General features: G+C 41.3%; 1 long non-coding RNA gene across 1 annotated transcript in view; it reads left to right on the forward strand.

Annotated features, from left to right (window-relative positions):
* LOC118009298 overlaps nucleotides 1–8,143 on the forward strand; it is a 33,854-nt gene extending 25,711 nt beyond the window's left edge. The window contains exon 5 of the long non-coding RNA XR_004678871.1: nucleotides 7,926–8,143. This is a non-coding gene — a long non-coding RNA (uncharacterized LOC118009298). The remainder of the gene's footprint in view (nucleotides 1–7,925) is intronic.
* The last annotated feature ends 7,818 nt before the right edge of the window (nucleotides 8,144–15,961 follow it).

A 15,961-nucleotide genomic window follows, 5' to 3' on the forward strand; every position in this document is an offset into this window, starting at 1 on the left:
GGCAGACCCAACTCCAACTCCCTTTATTCTCCAGCTGAAGAAACCAAGACCAAGGATGATAATGGTAGAATTGGCAAGTCAACGACTCTAGGCAAATATACCAAATCCTTCATTCTTTCCTCAAACAGTACTTCTGTAACAAAAGGGATCATTTGTTCTTATAAACCTTTTCCTAAACTTTTTGCTTACCAACGTTCATTCCTTCACTCATCCAACTGAATCGAGCACTCATTCTGTTCCTAACGTGCTGGGGATACCAAGATGAATGAAGTGTGACTCAATTCTGATGTAACACAGAGAGTAGGGGAAGAGAGAGGGACGTGTGAACACACCATCTGATGGGAAAAAGGTCTAAGGGAGTTATGCATAAGGAACCTTGAATACAAGAGAGGAAGACAATACAAGTTACTTTTTAGTATTTTTCACACATCTAAAGACAAATGGACTCTCTTCAGTGTGGCACAAATGTTGCATTGGAAATCTATGTCATTGGTGGTTATGGACGTTTGAGTGGGACAGTCTTGGCTCCTGTCCATTGAATTCCAGTAACACGTACCTCCTGGATCAAAAACAAATGCACCAGACCGCCAAGGGTGTGCGCTGCGCTGGACGAGAACCTCTGCCTTAGCTAATAGACAGCAAGCATCTACCTGCAGTAAAGCCGCTGAGCTCGCTCTGAGAAACAAACAGAAGCGGAATGATGTTTTCCAAACAGTTTGAAGCACTAAAAATAAGAGTGTAAGTTTGGAGCAGATGATTTTGGCTGATGATCAATTACATTAGCCAAATGCAAACACAAGCATTGCATTCTATAAAAATAGCAGAGATCTCACCAATTTACAGTTGCATCTTATTAATTCCACATCTCGCAAATTTGGCTTTGGATTAGGACAGACTCACGTTTATTTTTGCTTTGACTTGGATAAATGAGTTCACTAAGCAAAAACATAAACAAACAACGGAGAAAGAAAATACTTGCCTCACTTATGCACAATCAACATCACTCGTTTTACAGGTAAAAAACAAACATGTAACTCGTGAATGATTCCAGTAGTTAGGGAAGCTCAGCTTGATAATTATAGGAGCAATTTTAAAAAGGAGAATTATAAGTATGTGTTTGTTTGCTAGGGTTGCCATAACAAATGGCCACAAACTGGGTGGTTTACGACAACAGAAACTCATCCTCTCATGGTTGTGGGGGCCAGGAATCTGAGCTCAAGGTGGAGGCCGTCTGCTCTCTCTCTGGAGGCTCGAGGGGAGAATCCCTCCTTATCTCTTCCAGCTTCTGCTGGCTCCAGCCCGGTCCTTCGCAAACTCTTTCCTTTTCCAGCCGTATTTCAATGACCCATCTCGGGCCTTTGTAATACTATTCCCCACGCTTGGGACACTACCTTCCTCCTCATCCCCGAGTTCTGATGTCCTTGCCACTGTTCCACTGCCCCATCACTTTCTCTACCTCAGTGTGTCCATGTGTCATGGATGCAGGGCTCACGGCTCTTCTTCATTATCATCAGCCTAGTACCTAGTGCAGTGCCTGGCATAGAGTACGTGCTCAGTGAACATATTTTCAAGGAACGAATCAATAAGGAAGGGAGGAAGGGAAGAAGGAAGGAAGAGCAGACGGAGGTGTGGGAAGGTCAAGTTACTTTCTATGTATTGGGTGCGCTAACTTATTTAATTATCCCAACCACCCGATCACATAGCTGTTATGTGTACCATCTTCATTTCATTTTATTTTAGTTTATTTTTCATTTTATAAGTGGTAAAAAACAGAGGCTCAGGAAGAAGAATGTGCCCAAACTGCTTTAAAACCTTTGGGGAAGGGCACCTGGGTGGCTCAGTTGGTTAAGCGGCTGCCTTTGGCTCAGGTCATGATCCCAGGGTCCTGGGATCGAGCCCCGCATCAGGCTCCCGGCTCAGCGGGAAGCCTGCTTCTCAACCTCTCCCACTCCCCCTGCTTGTGTTCCCTCTCTCACTGTCTCTCTCTCTGTCAAATAAATAAATAAAATCTTTAAAAAAATATTAAAACCTTTGGGGAATAATTATTCAGAAAGAAAGGAACTAAAAATGACTCGTGTGAGGTTGGCTGTGGTAGAAAAGTCTGGAAGGATAGCCACCAAATGTTAATAGGGTTATCTTTGAGTGATGGATTGTATTATAAAGTTTTTGCTTTTCTTGCTTATCTGAATGATTTTTTTAAAAAAATGAACCAATATTTAACAGGTGATAGGCAGCTGAATTTGGGCTGGAGAGCAGGGGGTATAATCATCTCTGATGGAAAGGGTGCATTTCTGGAACACAGGACAGGCCGGAGTTGCAAGGAGAGAGTAGTTAAATATACTTCATGTCTTGGAGCTTGAGGTTAGACCCAGGAGTCAAATGACTTGTAGTTTCGTTTTGTGTGTGTGCAGCGTAAACCCAGAATGTTGTTTAACCACTGATGCTACATTTTTTTATTTTTCAATAAGAATCAGAAATGTTCTGTGTGTTTCTAAATCATGCAGCCAGTTTTGCTTTTGAGCATCCTGAAGAATGCTGTTTTCTCTACTATTGCCCCCAGTAGCCACGTTTCATGCTTCAGAGGGGAAAAGTCCTTCCTCAGTACTCTAACTGCTTCTGGAATGGGAGTAAGTATCTCACACCTTTAGCCTTCTTTGCGCTAAATTTTATTCCGGAGGTTAAATGTACAGCTCTCAAGCTTTGCTCTTCAGCTCTGATTTATTTATTTATTTATGTTTCTTTGACACTTTTAACTGTGGGAATAAACAGATAATCAGCAGAGTCCCTCTCATTATGCTGGGCCCACCTGCTTCCTCTCACTAGTGGATTAAGCAGGACAGTTAGTGCCTGGTGGGGCTCCCCATACACTCATCTACGTGGTCTAACTCATCCAACATTGTGATTGTTTTGCTGTTGTCCTCCATCCTATGTTTGTTTCCTGAAGATAGCAGCTCTATTTGGCCCCCAAAAGATAGCCTTGTTCTTACAACTGTGGAATCTTCCCATCTGAAAAGTATAGAGCGGTTGCATTAGTCAGGGTTCTCCAGAGAAACAGAACCGATAGAATGTGTATGTGTGTATGTATGTGTGTGTTTATACATGTAGAGGGATGTGTATCTCTCTATATATGAATGTATATATACATATATTCACATCTATTTTCTATCTATCTATCTATCTATCTATCTATCTATCTATCTATCTATCTATCATCTATCTATCAAGAGATTTTAAGGGATTGGTTCACGTGGTTATCAAGGCTGGCAAGTCTAAAATCTGCAGGGTGAGCCAGCAGGCTGAAGACCCCGGAACAACTGATGTTGCAGTTCAAGTCCAAAAGCCACCTGCTGGCAGAATTCCTTCTTGCTCAGCAAGGTCAGTCTTGTTCCATTAAGGCCTTCAACTGATTGGATAAGGCCCACCCACACTGTAGAGAATAATCTACTTTACTCAAAGTCCACCAATTTAATGGACATACTTATTCCTTATTTTTCCCTGGCTTATCCGTTGAGGTTGTTTTGATATCTTGTGACATGCTGCAGTGAAATTTAGTTTTATTTACGTTAGGGTCTGCTGTTTCTCTTTAGAATTACCAAGGGAGCGGGTGGATATAACAGGGAGAAAATTACACAGGGAGCATTTTATTTTATTTTATTTTTAAGATTTTTATTTATTTGAGAGAGAGAGAGATTGAGAGAACAAGCAGGAGGAGGGGCAGAGGGAGAAGCAGACTCCCTGCCGAGCAGAGAGCCCAGTGTGGAACTAGATCCCAGAACCCTGGGATCATGACCTAAGCCACCCAGGTGCCCAGACAGGAAGAATTTTATTTAAAGAGTATTCAGAATGAAACAAGTGAAACAAAAGGAAAACATAGGCAATGTGTAAGTCCAGTTGGCTCCATTCGTGAGACCATTCTGGTTCAGGATAATTTTCTCAAGCTCTGGCCCAGCCCATGTCTTTTCTTCTCTTTTCCATCAGATTTTCTTTATTTTTTTATTTTTTATTTTTTTTTTTTTTAAGATTTTATTTATTTATTTGCGAGAGAGAGAATGAGAGACAGAGAGCAGGAGAGGGAGGAGGGTCAGAGGGAGAAGCAGACTCCCCGCCGAGCAGGGAGCCCGACGCGGGACTCGATCCCGGGACTCCAGGATCATGACCCGAGCTGAAGGCAGTCGCCCAACCAACTGAGCCACCCAGGTGCCCCTCCATCAGATTTTCTAACAGTTCTGCAACTTTGAATCATTCCTAGGAGGCTTGGGAGTTTTCACTTGTAAAACGTGGGGATTTACCTCTGTTTGGAATCTACAGGGTCTACCTGTGTTTTGGCAAATGGCAAGCCAACATTTGGCATATGGGCATTTTGTAGCCTCCCTGGTTGCCCCAAGGTGCTGGGGATCATGGCGATATGGGGTCATTGGGAAACCGGCCTAGGAGGATTTGGCTGACCTACAACTGGTCATTCCATTGAATTGGTGACCTTTGGAAATCTCTGAGCAGTAGTAGGTAGCAGTAGGACTTTGGTTTTATATTGATAACTGACGGCCACCCGGATTTCACACAATGCTGCCACCCTAATGCTTTGGCAGTTAAAAAGGGATGCTCAACATATCGAGTCCAAATACACCACATGCAAATACCTTCTCTTCTTCACGGTTCCTGTTTCTATGCCTTAGCACATGCAAATTATGCACCTTACCACCAGCCCATACTTGGAGAAGATCCATGAGATCTGTACATGCCATTGTAACATCTCTGAGATGGGTGAAAAGGTTGGTAACGTGCCAGAATCCGTTCCAAAAACAACTAGCATAGAATACACCTCTTAAGTTCTGAGTCGATTAATCTGGATTGCACTTTACAGGGTTCAGAACAAGGTCAGAAGATAGGGTTGGGTAAGAGCACCATGTCATTGAAGGTAAGTGAATGTTGATGACAGACTGAATGGAGAACAAGAAAGGCAGACGGAAGAGTCAGTTGGCAATGCCCAGAGGCATGCAGGTATGTTCCACACATCTGGGAAGAACCTGCTACCTAGGTTTCTTTCATACAACAGACTTGCCAGGCAAGGTCCCTGGGCCTTGTCTTTGTGTGAATTCTGAGGAGGTGCTATATTACATTATCTATAACCAGGTTTAAAAGAAATTCCTCATAACTGAAATATAAAATGATCATGTAAACCTCTTATGACTTTAAAAAGTGTTACAGTTAAACCATGTTTCTCTCTTGCTTTGAGACACTGTCAGATCTTCTATTCTCTACAATTCTACAGCCATTAACATAGAGTGAGTGAGTAGCAATTAACATTTAACAGAAATATTGTGTCGTGACATGGTCCACAAAGGTCTCATGTTATATTCTTCTCTCCAAATTTTTGCATCTTACATTTTGACAAGCACTCCCTAACCCACTTAAGTTTAAACTCCGATGTGTCCTTTAAGTTTTGGCTTTAATGATGAAATCATTTCTTGGGCACTCGTGTACTCTGCTTTTGGGAGTGGAGATGGTGCAATCTTTCTGGAAGGCAATTTGGAAACATGTAACAAATGCATTACAAATAAACAAGTACTTCAACACAACAGTCTGACTTCTAGGAATTTAACCTGTGAAAATAAGAGATGAATATAAAAATCAATTGACAAAGATGCTTGTTGCAGAATTATTAATACAGGTGAAAAACTGCAAACAATACTGAATGTCCAAAAATTGAGGAATTGATTAAAGCTATTATGATAACATCACAATTACTTATTGCGCAGTGAGTTATTACATAGCCTTTAAAATCAGATGAGAAAATGTGCATAATATATTGTTCAGTGGAAACAAATTATACTACAGAATGTAATATGATCACAATTTTGTTTAAAATTATGTTTATGTACTGAAGAAAGATTGAAGGTATAAACATCAAAATGTAAACCATAGTTATCTTTGAATAAAGGAATAATGGGTGAATGCCTTCCTCTTTGGCTTCCTTGATACATTATAAACTTTCTACATTGAAATGAATCATTCCTTCACAAAAGGGTAAATGTGAAGTCAATGTTAGAGAAGACCCACAAGAAGCCAGACAGCAAAGGTCTAAACAAGATTTCATACGTGGATGCCCTAATTTTGCTGCACAGGGGAGAGTGGGTGCACATGAGGAAGGAGGGAAGGAAGAGATGATCGATGAATAATCCCAATTAGGCAGCCTTGAGTAGGACCCTGCCTAGGGAATCTCCAAAAATAAAGAGAAGAAATTAGTCTCAGGGAACCCCCAGTTGGAAGGAGTGATCAGACTGCACCTAACATAAACTGAAAGACTCCAAACAAAAAGATGGAGTCTGGGAATGGAGTGACGAAGGAATGAGATCAAATCTCTAGGGAAATGTCTTCGGGGGTTGGCAGGGGGGCGTCTTCCAGGAGCAGGACCCTGGGAGGCCAACCCTAGAAGGCAGGTGTCATTAACTGTAAGATTTACAAGGCCCTGGGCGTGTAGGGTATGTGGGGGCAAGAACTGGGCATGGGAGCTTGGGGAGTTGCGGTTGGGTTGAAGGCAGAGTTTCTGGAGTTTCCAGTCTTTTGGGATGAGCTTGAGATTTAAACTTTGAGGTGCAACCTCCACATTTTATAATTGTTGGCATCTTAATTTTTTTTAAAGATTTTATTTATTTATTTGAGAGAGAGAATGAGAGAGAGCACATGAGAGGGGGGAGGGGCAGAGGGAGAAGCAGACTCCCTGCCGAGCAGGGAGCCTGATGTGGGACTTGATCCTGGGACTCCAGGATCATGACCTGAGCCGAAGGCAGTCGCTTAACCAACTGAGCCACTCAGGCGCCCCCATCTTAAATTTTTTTTTAAATTAATAGACTATTTTTTTATAGTAGTTCGCAGAAGAATTGAGCAAAAAGTAGAGGGATTTTGCCTATGTCCCCTTCCCCCTGCCCCTAGTTTCTCCTATTATTAAGCACCTTACATTTATTACAGTTGAGGAGCCAACGTTGATATGTTATTATGAACTGAAGTCCGTAGTTTGCATCTAGGTCCACTCGTTGTGTTACACATCCTGTGGGTGCTGACAAGTGTCTCTACCATTACAGCGTCATTCAGAATAATTTCACTGCCCTAAAAATCCCCTGTGCTCCACCTATTCATCCCTCTCTCTCTTCCCCTGAACCCCTTGGCCACCACTGACCTCTCTTCTGTCTCCACAGTTTCCACAATGACATAGAGTTGGAATCATACAGTTTATAGCTTTTTCAATCGGCTTTGTTCACTAAGTAACATACTTTTAGGTCTCTGCATGTCTTTTCATGGCTTGATAAAAAAAATATGTGACTGGAATTCCATTTTATGGGTGTACCATTCAGTTTGTTTATGCATACAACTATTGAAGGGCATCTCGGTTGCTTCTAGCACCTTTATTTGTTTTTAATAGCTTTATTGAGATATAATTGGTATATGATAAACCACAAGTCTACCATTTGATGAGTTTTCACATACTTACACACCAGCGAAACATTGCCAAAATCAAGATAATGAATGTACCTACTGCCCCAAAGTTTCCTCATGCCCTTTTTAATTCCCTCTTCACAACCTTACCTGCCAGGCAAACACCCTGATTTCTGTCACTTGAGATTAGTTTGCATTTTCTAAGGTTGATATAAATGGAATCATATAGTATGAACCCATTTTGTCTGACTTCTTTCATGAAGCACAAGGGAGAGGGAAGCATTTCCCCTGGATTCTATAGAATTATAAATTTCAAGAAGTTGGCAAGTCTCCTGAAGATGTCAACTAATAATATGCAGCCAGAGATTTGTCCTAATGTCGACTCTCCCCTCATTAAATAGCTCCTTATATTTGACTTCAGTTATGACGATAGCCAAAACCATTCTATCCTTCAGAGTCATGTTACAAATGAGTCTCTACTCTCTTTGGTACAGGCATGAAGCATTTTCACAATCTGATACCATGAACTTTCCAAGCCCGTTGAACCCCCCCAGATGCTTCCACTCTCTATGACTGCCACGTTTTGATATGACTGCCACAGTTTTGACTGAGTGAAGCTTTCAGCCTTCTTTAGCTCTGTACTTTGACAACTGCAAATTATGGAAAAGCATTTTCATTGTATAATTAATGGAGAATAAAAGTAGATTATAAAAATGTGTGTATTATAATTCCAATTTGATTAAAAAGACTACTGAAGGAATGAAGAATTATATTCCTCTGCAATGATAAAGAGCAAAAGATTAATTAGAATTTTTTCCTCAATGGTGCAATTATGAGTGATTTAAGTTTTCTTCCTCATCCTTTTCTGTGTTTTGCAAATTTTCTAAAATGACTTGTGTATTGTCATCAGAAATAGTGTGAAAAAACTTTATGTTAAGCCCCAAATTTGGGCTTTTGATTTGCAAGATATCAGCAAGTAATTTGGAATGGTTCCCATCTCCAACTACCTTGAGCCCTAAGGCAATGAGAGTCATTATTTATCATCCATCATTCATTCATTCCGTTACATCTACAACAGACATTTTTTTTTTTTTTTTTTAGATTTTATTTATTTGCGAGAGAGAGAATGAGAGACAGAGAGCATGAGGGGGAGGAGGGTCAGAGGGAGAAGCAGACTCCCTGCTGAGCAGGGAGCCCGATGTGGGACTCGATCCCGGGACTCCAGGATCATGACCTGAGCCGAAGGCAGTGGCTTAACCGACTGAGCCACCCAGGCGCCCCAAACATTTTTTATTCAGTTACTAGGTGCTAGGCTCTGTGTTAGATGTTGGATATAAAGATGAACAAAACAGCCATCCCTTTCCTTTGGAAAGACCCCTCTATAATTAGTTATCTGGGTCCGTTCACTGAGTTGAATGGGTCAGTCAAGGGGAGTGCTTAAGATTTCAGCCAGGAAGTAGGCCTTGAAAGAGAAGGAGAATTGTGCTGCTCTTGGTTCTCAAAGGTGAACCCATTCCAATGACAAATGTCATTCTGCGTGATCATACGGTGCTTCCATCAGTTACTGCAAAAACAACGAAGAGCCTTTAGAGTGCTTTAGGGCCTTGGAAACTGCTGTTCTATCAGTGTGCTTGCTGACTCTGTTCTTCCAGAGAGTTTGTAAAGTTAATGTTTACTTTATGATAATTGTAGATTCCTACGCAGTTGTAAGAAATAAAACAAAGAGGTTCCATGTGTCCCTGATCCAATTTCTCCTAATGGTACCATCTTGCAGAACTATAGTACAGATCACACATTTTGGAGAGTTTATTTTTTTTTAAAGATTTTATTTATTTATTTGACAGAGAGAGACACAGCGAGAGAGGGAACACAAGCAGGGGGAGTGGGAGAGGGAGAAGCAGGCTCCCTACTGAGCAGGGAGCCCGATGCGGGGCTCGATCTCAGGACCCTGGGACCATGACCTGAGCCGAAGGCAGACGCTTAAGGACTGAGCCACCCAGGTGCCCCTTGGAGAGTTTAATAGTAGAAAAAGGGAAAAGAGACAGCGTGGAGTCCTCATCAAACTTTGAACATAGCAGTCAACGCTCCCTTTCTTAGCAGGATTCTGCAACATTGGCCCTTTTTCTCACATTGTTTAATAAAGGCCTCCCTCAAGATAGGTTTCTCTTTACATCTTAAAATATTTAACTATTTCTTTAAAGGGTGATGCGGCAATCACCCTAAATCTGGATTATTTTCTTGGATGAAGTTAACATATAAATGTGAAAGAACATCAGGTTGTGGGGACTCCGGACAGAATAACTTCACCTGTAAACATTAAGTCTGTTTGTAGGAAGAAAACTGACGGAAGGAACATTCCTGAAGGGGCTCATCCAGCTGTGCACAGTCTCAAAGGAGCCCTGACAGTGGCAACCAGAAGTGAATGCCGTCTCCAGTGACAACCAGCGATGGGCCACACCAAGGAGGCTTCTCTTTCTTCTGCAAGAAGACGAACAGCCACACTCAGAAACTCTATAAAGAGTTCAGTTCAAGGGAAAAGTCTTGGAGGGGAAGAGAGGGAAAGTGTTTCCAGGAGGAGCCCAAGCCACCTCCCAATTCAGAAGGAAGTAAAGGAGCTCCCTGGGTCTTTCAAATCGATGGAAAAGCAAGTAAGGCAGGAGGCCACGTGGATGTTTACCTGAAGTTTATCCTTAAAGGCACAGTGCTTCCTTGTTCTCATACATGAATTCCTTTAATAAATAGTACTGAGCACTTGCTATCTGTCCATCCCTCACTGTTGAGCTGGCAGAGAGATGAGAATTTTTTTTTTAAGATTTTATTTATTTATTTGAGAGAGAGAAAGTGAGAAAAGGAGAGCGAGAATACGCACAAGCCAGAGGAGGGGCAGAGAAGCAGACCCCCGCTGAGCAGGGAGCCTGAAGCAGGACTCAATCCCAGAACCCTGGGATCATGACCGGAACCTAAGGCAGATGCTGAACAGACTGAGCCACCCAGGGGCCCCAGAGAGATGGGAGTTAAGAGTGACTTTTAAATATGAGATGCTTGAGGCAAAGATGAGAGGAAAAAAAGTGTCCCTATAAGGAAATAGATTTCTCATATTTTACTCTCCTGATCACCTAGTGTCAGGAAAGAGCACTGACTATGAATCAGGAGACTGAGGCTTCGTGGCTGACTAGATGGGTAGGCCTTGGTTTTCTCAATTGAGAGTCCTGGTCTAAATGATTTTTAAACTTCTTCTCCAGATCTGTAGTTTGTGGGGTGATGCGGTTCAGAGACCATGGGTAACTCTCACTGTGGACTGAAAGGAGAACCCGGTACCGCCTGACACAGGCTAGCCTTCACAGAAGTGGGCTTCCCTCCACCCCATCTGGAATTTTCCATGAGATTAAGCAGAGTTCAGTGTATCACTAAAAATAAGCTAGGGCTTAGATGACTTCTCTTCAGTGTCTCCTCTTCATCCACGTGACTCATACCGTCTCTCCTTCTAAACCCAGCAGCCTGAGAATGTGGTGAGTGTGACCTCGTTGCGAAAAGTGCATGAGCTTATGAGCTCTGATGCCCAGGTTTACCACTTATCATCTGTAATGGGCTGAATTGTGTCCCCTGTCATCAAATTTATATGTTGAAGCCCTAACCCCAGTACCTCAGTGTACAACCCTATTTGAGAATAAGGCCATTGCAGATCTAATTAGAGGTAAGATGAAGTTGTGCTGGACCAGCGTGGGCCCCGAAACCAATGCACTGCTATCCTTATAAGTAGGGGGGATTTGAATACATATGGGCACACGAGGGGAAGGCCATGTGAAGATGGGGTGTTGTGTTACCACAAGCCAAGGAACCCACCAGAAGCTGAGAGAGAGTCCTGGAATAGACCCTTACCTACTATTTTTAGAGGGAGCCTGGCCCTGTCAGCACCCCAACCTCCAACTTCCAGCCTCCAGAACTGGGAGAGAATCAATGCCTATTGGTTCAAGTCATTCCGTTTGTGGTACGTTGTGTGAAAGCAGTCAAATGAGGAGGAGGCCATTGGTCTGAGGTGGTTCTAATGCGCTCGTCGTCTACATAAGCAAACCAAAACCTAAGCCAGCGTGAACTCATCGAAGAGGATGCAACCACAGAAGCTAGAGCCAATCAAATAGTTTCCTTGCTTTGCTTCCCCACTCTCTGAGGAAAAGCCTTGTCCCCAGCTCCTGTTGGGGGAGGGCTCCTAATCACGTCTGGTTTGGGGTTTCCCAATTTGAATTGATGTTTACTGAAATAAACTCTTCAAAATTTAAAATGCTTCAGTTTGTCCTTCAGTTCCTCATGACAGCCATAGCAAACTAATATACCATCTGCGCAATCTTGGGTAACACACAAATTCTATGAGTTCAACTTTTCTCAGTGGAAATTGAAGACAGATAGGGAGGTGTGGTTTTTTTTGTTTTGTTTTGTTTTGTTTTTTTAACTCTTCACCCTCCATGGTTCCCAGTCCCCTTATGCACCATGACTTTGCTTGTTCAAGTACAGTTTTACATTTCCTCGGGTCTTCAGTGAGGACAAACATGTTTCCACCGAGGGTGCTCATCCCTCCATCATTTCTGCATCTTCTGCTGAGTTCTGACCTGGCCTTTGAACTGTCCTGCTCAAGAGGGAATCCATTTCCATGGTATAAATTCAATAGATTTTGTGACTGTACAAATATTATGTTATTATAAGCTTCTTTTATAACAAAAGCTAAACCAAAGCCTCTATGAAATTATCTTGTTTTGTCTGCTTTTCTTCTTAGACTAGAACATTTTTTTAGAAATGAAAAATTCATAACAGGGAAATTTACATTTGGCAGGCAGCTGTCTGCCATGATTTGTAAGAACATAGTTCTTTTCTATAGCTTATGAAATGAATTGGAAATTTAGAGTTATTCTGTTGGGCTGTGTGTGTGTGTGTGCACTTGGCTTATTAAAAGGAACTGAATTAGAGCAGCTGAGATTAAATGAGAAGGAGTCATTTTCAAAGAGAATATCAGACACACACCATGGTTAGATGCTTTTTGACAGCAGTTAAAAATAATGAGCTTCGTATAAAGCACGAGATTCAGATCAAGTCATTTTTGAAGATTTATTTTATTTTTCTATTTTTAATGATAGCATTCTTTTTTGTCAGCTCTTAAAATTAGAAAGAATGCTTTCAAATCTGGTTTATCCATAGTCTCTGTGGCTTATTTAAGCTTTGTTCACCCATATCTTTGTTATAATTGATGGGGATTCCTAAGTTCCAAGGCTAAGAGAATAGTATACCTATAAACATAACATACCACTTAATTAATCTTGCAGAATCTCAGAAAGAACAGTTCCAGAGCACCCGGCTGACCCAGTTGGAGGAGCATGTGACTCTTGACTTCAGAGTCATGAGTTTGAGCCCCAGGTTGGGTGTAGAGATTACTTAAATAAATACAACTTAAAAAAAAAAAAGAAAAGAAAACAGTTCCTTTCATTTCTAGGTTGAAACATTGCATTATGGATGAGAATATTTTCCATATGTCAAAGTTAGAAGCACTGATTTAGTTCCCAGAAGGAAACATATTATAGAAAGTACTTAAAATTAGGTTCTTGGATTAGGTGTGTGTATGTGTATAGGTATGAATGCGTTTGTGTGCATGCGTGCATGCATGTGTGTGTATTAATTGATAAATCTTGGGATAAAGATTCAATGGGGAGGATTTTTTAGTATCCTAGTGGGATTTTCCCCCCTTCTTGGTTGTCCGTTGAAATAGAGGCATTATGGGCATTATGGGCTATTGATTAAGAAGGTAATGGCTCTCCAAACAAATAAAACGTGACATAATGGGTCAGACTAATGATTTGCCAGTACAGAAATTTAAAAAGTTGACCGTGGTGTCAATGGCTTCTTTTATGGAAATGACAATAATTATAGTCACTATTTGCTGAGTAGCTACTGTGTGCCAGGTTCTGCTAGGCAATTTATATGTGGCGCCATATTTAACCTTTAGTATTAAACTTCATATAATAAACCTAGATATTATCATCTTGGATTGACAGATGGAGAAGCTGGAGCTAACAGAAGGTAACCACATTGTCCAAGGTCATCGAACTAGGAAGTAGCAGGGTCAAGATCAATAAAACCAATCTGGGGTGTGCCAAAGCCATAGTGCTTTTACTAAACTCACAGAAAAAATTTCTCTGCCTAATGTCATCCTCACAAATGTCCCTCATTCTAAATTTTTTGACTTAAATTTTTTAATGTACGATTTAAAAGAATAAGTACTGTATAGCCTGGTTCAAAATCCAAAATGTACGAACGTATAGAACAAAAATAAGTCTCATTTACTCTCTGATCTCCCAACCCTTTAAGCTTCCTTCCCAAAGACAGCCAACTTGTTTCCTGCGTATATCCCATTCACTTACACCCAGCTAGCTAGGCATGGCCTCTCCCTCCCTCCCTCCCCCAACCCATTCACATGTAAACGTCAGCACAATGACTTCACAGTTATGTACCTTATGTTTTTCACTTGACAATACATTTTGGTGATCCTTCTAGACCCCAAACAGTTCTAGCCACACCTTTATAAACTCTGGTGGATCTGTTAGTATTAGAGCTGTCCTGAAGAGTTTACATTTTCAAATGGTACGATTTCTTGCAAACTTGTAAATGGTACTTGCTGGGTTTGATCAGAAGTGGGCAGAAAGGGGAGTGATTCCTCTCCTTCCAAAGATCCATATTTTGAAGGAGGAGTAGCTAGATTACCTACCCAAGTGAGTCATTAAATTGTAGGGGTACACATGAAAAAAATCTAACTTAATACCTGTTCCCAGGATGGGGGATAAAAAAACAAAGGATAAAATAAGAATCGGAGGGCAGCAGTGTGCATCACAAAGAGCTGAGGTGAATATAAGGATGAGCGATGCAAAAATCTGAAATTAAAATATGTGTTTGATGTATAAACACAGCCTTAGCGACAGACTATCCCCAAATTGGACAGAAAGACCGCCTCTGACTTAAATATCAGAAACCACACAGCACATTCCTAACCCTTAATTCCCCTGAAGAACAATTTACACCACCAAGAAAAGAAAAGCTCTTAGATGTAGAAAGCAAAACCCTTATCAGGACAGATGCCCAGCATTTAGGAAACAATTTGGACACAGGGGAAAAAAAATAATCTCTTCTCCCCATGATGTGGCAGCAGAGAATAGATCAAAAAGCATCAGGCAGAGGAGTCCAGCAGGGACTGAAAACGGGGAGGATTTTCACATTCAGAGGCGTGGAGAAAAGGGCAGGCAACTCACTGACAGGCAGAAGAAAGATGTAAATGATTTTTTCTGTATTAACCTTAGCAACAGCTCTAAAACATTTACTGCCCCATTGGATTGTTTACCAGGCTTTGAGTCATGTCTTCCTCCTTTGAATGTTGGGAAGCACAGGCTGGTATCTTATCTGCAAGGCTTTGCATGCCCACCCTGTACCATTCACTCACAGACTCCAAGGATCTGATTCAATTCACTCCCAGGAACACGCACTGAATCCCTCTTCCATGCAAGAAGGTGTTAGGTGCTGAAATGCAAAATGGAAGTAGGCAGAACATTCTTTTTATTAAGATGCTTCCCTCTACTGTAAAACAAATTGCTTTTTAATAAGGCATTCTCTACTTTCAGATTATTTAGCTCTGTGATACCCAGCCTCCTCTCAACTGGGTTTCAGAACATTCCTTAGAATAGTCCGTGATTTTATGGCTTCCACTGGCAGCAAATGGTCTCAATCAGCCCATGAGATATCTCCTCCTGGATTCTGCTCTTCAGTCTCTAGCAAAGACTTTTGCTTTTGTAAATAAGGCAATATTTAATTACAGCTATGCTCATGACAAGACATCTTCTTAGCTTCTCTTGGCTTGGTTCTTAGATATCTGATTACTTGCACCAAGTTCTCAAGAATTCCTGAATTCTTCTCTAACCCTTGGCTTGCTTACAAACAATGACTTGGTTGGGTGTTTCTTACCTTTGGACTTATACAGACATATATGTGTGTATATATATATATATATGTATATCTATCTATCTATATACATCTATATCTGATATTTAGAGATTTGAGATAGGCTGGAAAAATGCATAAATTTGCAAAAGGATAAAATAAGAATCCCAGAATCCAGGAACATGTGGGAAAGAAAATATCAAACTAGATAAGTACTGTGTGAATCAGTTGCTTGACATGGGGCCTGCAAACTGGCTCTAAGCTTCATAACTGGTCAAGGCAGAGAAAGAAACACCATTGTAAGATCCACGGGGTCTAAAAGTCCAGGACAAGCTAGTTGCTGTGTGAAAGTACAGCTTTCCTGGAGATTGAGCCCTGTGAGAAATCTCTCCCCCGGATCTTCATAAAATGGCACCGTGAGGTGTATTACATCACATCAAAAATGCCTTGGAAGTCCCACCTGGTGCTTTCCCACGACATGTCTTCATGTTGGCAGACGGCTTGATATCAAAAGATAATTCTAACTTAATAGAGATAAAAATAAACTCGTGTTTTGACCCTG

This window comes from Mirounga leonina, unplaced genomic scaffold (assembly GCF_011800145.1).
Source record: "Mirounga leonina isolate KUSES-001 unplaced genomic scaffold, KU_Mleo_1.0 Mir_127, whole genome shotgun sequence".
NCBI classification, from domain to species: Eukaryota; Metazoa; Chordata; class Mammalia; order Carnivora; family Phocidae; genus Mirounga; species Mirounga leonina.